The sequence below is a fragment of the Pseudophryne corroboree genome, chromosome 4, assembly GCF_028390025.1.
Source record: "Pseudophryne corroboree isolate aPseCor3 chromosome 4, aPseCor3.hap2, whole genome shotgun sequence".
Taxonomy (NCBI): domain Eukaryota; kingdom Metazoa; phylum Chordata; class Amphibia; order Anura; family Myobatrachidae; genus Pseudophryne; species Pseudophryne corroboree.
The window spans coordinates 912,660,727-912,669,591 of record NC_086447.1 but is presented as its reverse complement, the minus strand read 5'-3'; the positions used below and the strand labels follow the sequence as shown (position 1 = coordinate 912,669,591).

The 8,865-nt window shown below is 46.0% G+C and overlaps 1 pseudogene; it reads left to right on the top strand.

The window, feature by feature from the left end:
• The first annotated feature begins 204 nt into the window (after positions 1 to 204).
• On the top strand, positions 205 to 323 carry LOC134912956 (5S ribosomal RNA; annotated as a pseudogene).
• Positions 324 to 8,865: the final 8,542 nt, after the last annotated feature.

Genomic DNA, 8,865 nt, shown 5'->3' with positions numbered 1-8,865 from the left:
AATAGAGAATAGAAGACGGGACCTGTACCTATACGTTTCCTAGACTCTACAATTCTACAGTACTCTTTCACAATTTGATGCCAGTCACATGTCCATTCGGTAATTCAAAAGCAACAGAAGGACTGGGCACAATAGTGAACCATAGAAGTACTTCTTTTGGTATATGCCAATAACCATATACCATTGTATTCACAATCTAGGTGTCTTTACTACCATATTTCACTGGGTACGCCCAACCTCGCCTGATCTTGGAAGCTAAGCAGTGAATAGCCTGATTAGTACCTATTTGGGAGACTGCTAGGGAATATCAGGTGTAGTAATAAATATCTTTGTATTTGTGATAAACGGAGGTTTTGGAGCAACCTTTGACTGTTACCAATTTTCACACCTTATTTTTCCTTTCTCCTAGCCATTTAGCTTCGTTAATTTTCTGCCTACCTGTTATAAGTACTTGCTCTCTTATTTTTGGTACTCCTTTGACACAAACTTCTAAGTAGCAGATTGAACCCTTACCAGGTTAGATATATTTTTTTCACAGGCAATTATGCAAGGATTATAATCTCAGCATATCTGCAACATATGTAATGTCTATGCATTTTATGCCAACAGATTATCCGTTATCCTGTGACAATCAAATTTACTTTCTAATATTTTCACCTCAGGTGTCACTGTCATTTTCATTAGCTAATATTTATATGTGTGTTTGATTCAGTGTACTATATTATAATGTATTTTGTATTAAAAGTTAAGTTTTAGTTTTTCAAGCGTGCCCCAACAAAGAGTCTCTCTTTCTCTTCGCAACCTCACTAGCAAACTTTGGCCAGATGGATTAGAATGGTGATTGCACATGCTTAGGTGAGGGCTGGTCTATCAGCTCCTGCTCACATTACAGCCCATTCTAGTCTGTTGGACCTTCTTGGGCGGCCTGCCATGGTGCGACCCTTGAATATTGTGCAAGGCGGATACGTGGTCCTCTGTGGACACGTTCATAAGGTTCTATGCCTTCGAACCTGCCGCTTCCCAGGATGGTTCCATTGGACACAGCGTTCTTGTGCCCGCTACAGTGCATCCCCTCCCATAAGGAACTGCTTTAGGACATCCCCATTGTCCATCCTTGTGGAGCCCAGTGGTCCCCGCAGCAGAAAACGAGTTTTATGGTAATAACTTACCTTTGTTAAAACTCTTTCTGCGAGGTACATTGGGCTCCACAAGGTGCCCACCCCGACGCACTTAGCTTCTTTGGATTGGTATGGCATTAGCCGCTGAGACTTCTCCTGTCGTGAGAGTGTGGTGTATGTGGCTACTAACCGTTGTCGTCTCTTTTCCTGCTACTGCATTGGGCTGGTTAACTAAAAACTGAGCTCCTGTGCAGAGAGGCGGGGTTATAGAGGAGGCGGCGCTATGCATTCTGGGAACAGTCAAAGCTTTTCAGCCTGTTGGTGCCTCGGATCAAGATCCTACTCTACACCCCATTGTCCATGCTTGTGGAGCCCAGTGTACCTCGCAGAAAGAGTTTTAACAAAGGTAAGTTCTTACCATGAAACTTATTTTGGTTCAGTACAACTTCGTTTTAGTTGAGTACTGGTTTGTTACTTGGTAAGTAATGTTTCAGCTGTTGCTGAGTAGTTCAAGCTAGTTGACTTGACACTGCCTTGTATGTGTGAGCTGGAATGAATCTCACCACTATCTTTGTAATATCCTTCTCTCAAAGTATGTCGTCTCCTCGGGCACAATTTCTAGACTGAGTCTGGTGGGAGGGGCATAGAGGGAGGAGCGAGCCCATACTGTCAAACTCTAAAAGTGCCAACGGCTCCTGGTGGACCCGTCTATACCCTATGGTACTAATGTGGACCCCAGCATCCTCTACGAACTACGAGTAAAGGATTAACCGGTAGGTACCAAAATCCTATTTTTACATTCTCTCAATAGAATAACATGGTTTAATCTAATTTCTCATATGTCCTAGAGGATGCTGGGGTTCCATTTAGTACCATGGGGTATAGACGGGTCTCTTGGGAGCTATGGGCACTTTAAGTCCCTCTATGCCCCTCCTACCAGACTCAGTTTAAAAATGTGCCTGGAGGAGCCGGTCACAGCTAGGGGAGCTCTTAGGAGTTTTTCCAGTTTTATTATTTTTCTGAGTTAGTTAGGTACAGGCAGACTGCTGGCAACAGCCTCCCTGCTTCGTGGGACTTAGGGGGGGAGTAGGAACCAACTGTAGAAGTTAATGGTTCTCTATCTCCACTGACAGGACACTAAGCTCCTGAGGTCGCTGATCGCAAGCCCACGAGGCGACCGCTCACTTCCGCAGCACGGCCTCCACCCCTTAACAAAGCCAGAAGAAAGAAGAGTGGTGAGTACAGCGCCAGCGGCCTGGGAAGCGGGTCGCCAGCCGGAATGGTGGCACAAGGGTGGGAGCACTGCTCTGACAGACTGCGCTCCGGAAGGCTCAGCGGCACACTGTGTACGGCGCTGTGAGAGGCATCCTGGGCCAGCGCAATCACCCTACACTGGTCACATAAGGCTAACGGGCTAATCCCGCTGTTAGCTGCAAATTACCTCAGGCCAGTATAAACAACTAAGTGCGGGAAGACACGCCATTACAGGGGGTGGGACTACTCAGAGCGGATCCTGCGCTCACCAGCGCCATTTTCTCCCTGCAGATCATCAGAAGGAGACGCTGACAGGGAGCGCTGCCCTCCACATAGCTGCAGCATACCTCTGCAGTACCAGGGTGTTATAGACAGGGGGGGAGAGTGTATTTGACTACTGATTACCATATTAAGGTTACTCAGTCAGCGCCGGGCTTTTACTGTATTAACTGCCTACTGGGGCGCTGTGTGGCTGTCTCCTTATACTATGTGACTCTCTGAAGGTACTCTGGGGGAAACTGTGTCTTACATTTTCGTGTGTGTGTGTGTGTGTGTGTGTGTGTGTGTGTGTCTGTCTGTCTGTCTGTATATCTCACATTACCATGTCTAGGGACTCTGTGGCTTGTGCTGCAGAGTGTGTATCTTCTCCTGTAGAGTCTATTCCATGTACTCAGGACTGCCGTGTACCTTCTCAGCCTTCTGAGTCTGAACCCCCATGGGTGGATTCTATAAGGGGAATGATATAAAAGATTTCATCTAGGATGTCATATAATGAGAAAGAAACGCAGGTTTTGAGGAATTCTCTTGAGGTATTGAAGTGTTCATCTCCCACTACCTCAACTGGGACCCCTACTACGTATCCGAAAAAGTGTGATCTTGCCCAGATAATGCAAGCTGACATGGATACCGACTCTGATACAGGGGGCAGTGATGGCGATATGCAGGGGGGTGATGCATCCCTTGCTAAGGGGGTGCAATTAATGACTGAGGCCATTAGGGACATTTTACACATTACCGAGAAAGTACCTGAGCAGGTGGAGGAGGCTTACTTTACAGACAATAAGAACTCCTCCCTTACCTTCCCTGCTTCTAAGGAGTTAAATTCCTTGTTTGAAAAATCCCGGGAGAACCCAGAGAAAAACTTCCAGATCCCAAAGACGGTTCTCATTGCTTTTCCTTTCCCCAAAGAGGACAGAAAAAAGTGGGAAAACCCACTGATAGTAGACACTTCTATCTCGGTTGTCTAAAAAGGTGGTTTTACTTGTCCCTGGTTGAACCGCGTTAAAAGAACCGGCTGACCGCAAGATTGAGACTACGCTGAAATCACTATACACCGCTACAGGCATAGCTTTAAGGCCCACTATTGCTTGTGCATGGATTTCTAAAGCCATAGTAAGGTGGTGAGGCACATTACTAGAGGAATTAGATACTATGGATAGAAGTGACATTGATTTGTTTTTACATCACATATAGGATTCTGCAGGTTTCACGTGGAGGCCATGAAAGACCTTGGCCTGCTTAATGCAAGTATTTCTTCCAAGGCTGTCTCGGCACGCAGAGGACTCTGGCTGCGCCAATGGTCTGTGGATGCAGAATCCAAGAAAAGTGTGGAGAACCTACCCTTCACAGGTCAGCCTCTGTTCGGGGATGCATGGATCTCCACGGCGACTGTGGGTAAGTCAAATTTCCTTCCCTCAGCCACACCACCACGGACCGCAAAAGTTAAAAAGTCCAAACCCCCTTCCACTTTTTTTAGAGGAGGTTAGGGGAAATCCAGAAAATCTGCACCAGCAGGTTCTCAGGAACAGAAGCCAGGTTCTGCTTCCTCCAAGTCTTCAGCATGACGGTGGACCTCCCAGCCTGGTGATCGGGCAGGTGGGAGAGAGACTAAAAGATTTCATCCACATCTGGGCGTCATCTTGCCTAGACCCCTGGGTAAAATATATTGTTGCCCTGGGGTACAGTCTGGAGTTTCAGGAGCTTCCACCTCACCGATTCTTCAAATCAGGCTTACCAGCTTTGCTGCCAGAAAGTGCTATCCTACAGGAAGCCATTCAAAAATTGGTTCAAACAAATGTTATTGTTCCAGTTCCACCTCACCAAATACACAAGGGTTATTACTCAAACCTGTTTGTGGTACCGAGCGGACGGTTTGGTAAGGCCGATATTAAACCTAAACTCATTGAACCCATACTTGAGATAATTCAAATTAAAGATGGAGTCTCTGATAGCGGTGATCTCAGGTCTGGAAGAGGGGGAATTCCTAGTATCCCTGGATATCAAAGATGCGTACCTTCACATTCTGATCTGGCTGCCTCACCAGGATTTGCGCTGCTGGACTGTCACTATCAGTTCCAGGCACTGCCATTTGGCCTCTCCACAGCACCGAGGGTGTTCACCAAGGTCATGGTGGAGATGACGCTACTCCTCCGCAGTTACAATTATAAACACACAGCAGACGCACAATGCCAGATCTATTTAAAGGTCTAACCACATCTGCGTGTGGATATTAATTCAGGCGCAAGTGCAATATATTTAAATAAAAATTATTTTGCTTACATACAATGTCTAGTATACTTTACTGGTCACCAAAATATCATAAGAAATCATAAAAAACTAGATGCAGCTCCCACTTAGTAGTCTGAAGTAATACCGAGTTCTGAACACAGATCGCATATTTTATTATACCTTAAAAGACTATAAAATTTATATTTTAACATAAATACGTGCATAATATCGCTAAACAGCCATTGAAACAATGTAATATGGTACTTACTAAAATACTGCTACAAAAAAAGAGTATCATTTCATGCATAAACGTGTCAGTCCACAATATTGTATCTATTAACAGCTGCCACTTATCATCCAACTTAGCTTCAAGATTTCTTTTGTTTCCACTTGTCTGGCTAGAATAGAACTTAATGTCCCGCACCAATATATTCTAAACTCTTTATCCAAACACAGCTGGTATTTAGTAAACCACTTGAATTTTATGGACTGTATCTTAAGTTCAGATAGAAATATTAGATACTGCAGCAATATTCTCCCTTTATCCGATTTTATTGGACAGACTGTGGACCCATTGTTGCAGACCTTTTACATTAGCAGACTTAAGTTGACGTGCAGAGAAATGTTCTCTCATCCACTGGCACATATGATGTAGCGTGTCTATCAAAAATGAAAAGTGATGTCAATTAGAGAACTGTGTCTCACCTCGCCACGGCCTGGGTAGTGTTATCCTTGCTGGTAGAGATCAGCCCGTAGCCGTGGCGGCTTGCCGCTGTATTTTCTCTGCTGCAGCTGTCCGATTTTCTCCTCACTGGGGCTTATGCAGACAGAGCGTAGTGTGGCATCTGAACTTCCCCTGCTGGAGCCGTCCGGCCTCTCCTTGCCGGAACCTGTGTATCCAAGGCGTGATGTACGGATGTAGTACAGCACACAGCTATGGCGGCGTGCCGCTGGATTTCACCTACTGGAGCCGTCCAACTTCTCCTCTCTGGAGCCCAAGCAGGCAGGACCTGGGCCTTACAGTGGATAACAGTGATGCTAATTCACCAAGCCTGCGGCAATAGGGTCTGTCCCACAGTCCGATAATTGTTTCAAAGCACAATAGCAGGGTGCCCTTAACGCGTTTCTCCATTGTAGTATTTTAACGGTTTCATCAGAAGGTAACCACCTGTGTTATGCACGCTTCTATTTATGCAGAGTCTACTCCAATCAATTGCTCTTATTCATGATAAGAGACAGGTGTGTTGCAGATGTATATGCGTATATATTCTTTGTGGCCGGCTAAGTATACTCTCTATCAATGCATTACAGGGACCATGTCCCCATAATCATAATATATATTAAAACAGCATATAATCAACATCATCACTAAATAAAAAATATATATAAACTGTATTTACAATTTTTAATCATGGCAACACGCGAGAGATGAAAGGTTATCACAATTATGCCAATGTACGAGATAAGTGGATTCAAAAATAATGTTTATTATATGGTGTTTTAAACAGGATTTTAATACCTACCAGTAAATCCTTTTCTCCTAGTCAGTAGAGGATGCTGGGGTCCACTTCCTGACCATGGGGTATAGACGGTTCCGCAGGAGCCATGGGCACTCTTAAAACTTTTCAATGGGTGTGAACTGGCTCCTCCCTCTATGCCCCTCCTCTAGACCTCAGTTATAGGACCGGTGCCCAGGGAGACGGACATTTCGAGGAAAGGATTTACTTTAATACTAGTGGTGAGACACATACCAGCTCACACCTCAACCATGCCGCACACTTGGCAATCAACATAACACATGCCAACAGGCATGAACCAATTTCAGCAACAAGTTGAAACTAACATAACACAACTTGTGTATAACTAAACTGCAGGTAAAGTACGCACTGGGACGGGCGCCCAGCATCCTCTACGGACTAGGAGAAAAGGATTTACCGGTAGGTATTAAAATCCTATTTTCTCATACGTCCTAGAGGATGCTTGGGTCCACTTCATGACCATGGGGTTTATACCAAAGCTCCAGTACGGGCGGGAGAGTGCGGATGACCCTGCAGCACCGATTGACCTAACTTGAGGTCTTCATCGGCCAAGGTGTCAAACTTGTAGAATTTTGCAAATGTGTTTGACCCCGACCAAGTAGCTGCTTGGCAAAGTTGTAATGCCGAGACCCCCCGGGCGACATAAATCTTCAAAGCTCTAACCACATCTAAAAACTTTGATTCAGTGAACGTGTCAGTAACTACTGGCACCACAATAGGTTGGTTTATGTGGAAAGATGAAACCACCTTTGGAAGAAAATGTTGACGAGTTCTCAACTCTGCCCTATCTTCATGGAAGATCAGGTAAGGGCTCTTGTGAGACAAGGCCCCCAATTCAGACACCCGCTGTGCGGATGCCAATGCGAAAAGCATTACCATTTTCCAAGTGAGAAACTTCTACTCTATCTCTCGTAGAGGCTAAAACCAATCTGATTGAAGGAACCGCAACACCACGTTAAGGTCCCATGGTGCCACTGGAGGCACAAAAGGAGGCTGGATGTGCAGAACCCCTTTCACAGAAGGTCTGAACCTCTGGAAGAGAGGCCAATTGTTTTTGGAAGAAAACTGACAAGGCTGAAATCTGGACCTTGATTGACCCCAATCAGAGGCCCGCCTCCACACCAGCCTGCAGAAAATTGAGAAAACTCTTCCTTAGGAGCCTTCTTGGATTCACACCAAGACACATATTTTCTCCAAATACGGTGGTAATGTATCGACGTTACTCCTTTCCTGGCCTGAATAAGTGTGGGAATGACTTCTTTCGGAATACCCTTTCGGGCTAGGATCCGGCGCTCAACAGCCATGCCGTCAAACATAGCCGCGGTAAGTCCTGATACACACACGGCCCCTGATGCAGCAGGTCCTCGTGAAGAGGAAGAGGCCGAGGATCTTCTATGAGCAACTCCTGAAGATCTGGGTACCAAGCCCTCCTTGGCCAGTCTGGGGCAATGAAGATTGCCCGAACCCTTGTTCTTCTTATGATCCTGAGAACTTTTGGGATCAGTGGAAGTGGAGGGAAGACATACACTGACCGGAATACCCACTGGGTCACTAGTGCATCCACTGCTATTGCTTGAGGGTCTCTCGACCTGGAACAATATTTCTGAAGCTTCTTGTTGAGATGAGATGCCATCATGTCTACTTGAGGAACTCCCCAAAGACTTGTCACCTCTGCGAAGACTTCTTGGTGGAGGCCCCACTCTCCTGGATGGAGATCGTGTCTGCTGAGGAAGTCTGCTTCCCAGTTGTCCACTCCCAGATTGAAAATTGCTGACAGAGCTCTTGCATGCTTTTCGTTCCGCCCTGCCTGTTTATGTACGCGACTGCTGTTACATTGTCCGACTGGATCTGTACGGGATGATCTTGAAGAAGATGTACCGCTTGTTGAAGGCCGTTGTAAATGGCTCTCAATTCCAGCACGTTTATGTGAAGGCAGGCTTCCTGACTTGACCATTTTCCTTGGAAGTTTTCCCCCTGAGTGACAGCTCCCCAGCCTCGGAGACTTGCATCCGTGGTTACCAGGACCCAGTCCTGAATCCCGAACCTGCGTCCCTCTAGTAGGTGCGGACTGTGTAGCCACCACAGGAGAGAAATCCTGGCTTTTGACGACAGGAATATCTTCCGGTGCATGTGAAGGTGGGATCCCGACCACTTGTCCAACAGGTCCCACTGGAATACTCTGGCATGGAACTTGCCAAACTGTATGGCCTCGTAGGCCGCCACCATCTTCCCCAACAACCGAATGCACTGATGGATCGACACACTGGATGGTTTCAATATCTGTTTTACCATTTTCTGGATTTCCAGAGCCATTTCCACCGGAAGAAATACTTTCTGAACTTCCGTGTCCAGAAGAAAAGACAATCTTGTTGTCGGTTCCAATTGTGACTTTGGATAATTTATGATCCAACCATGTTGTTGGAGTATCGACAGGGAGAGTGTGATGT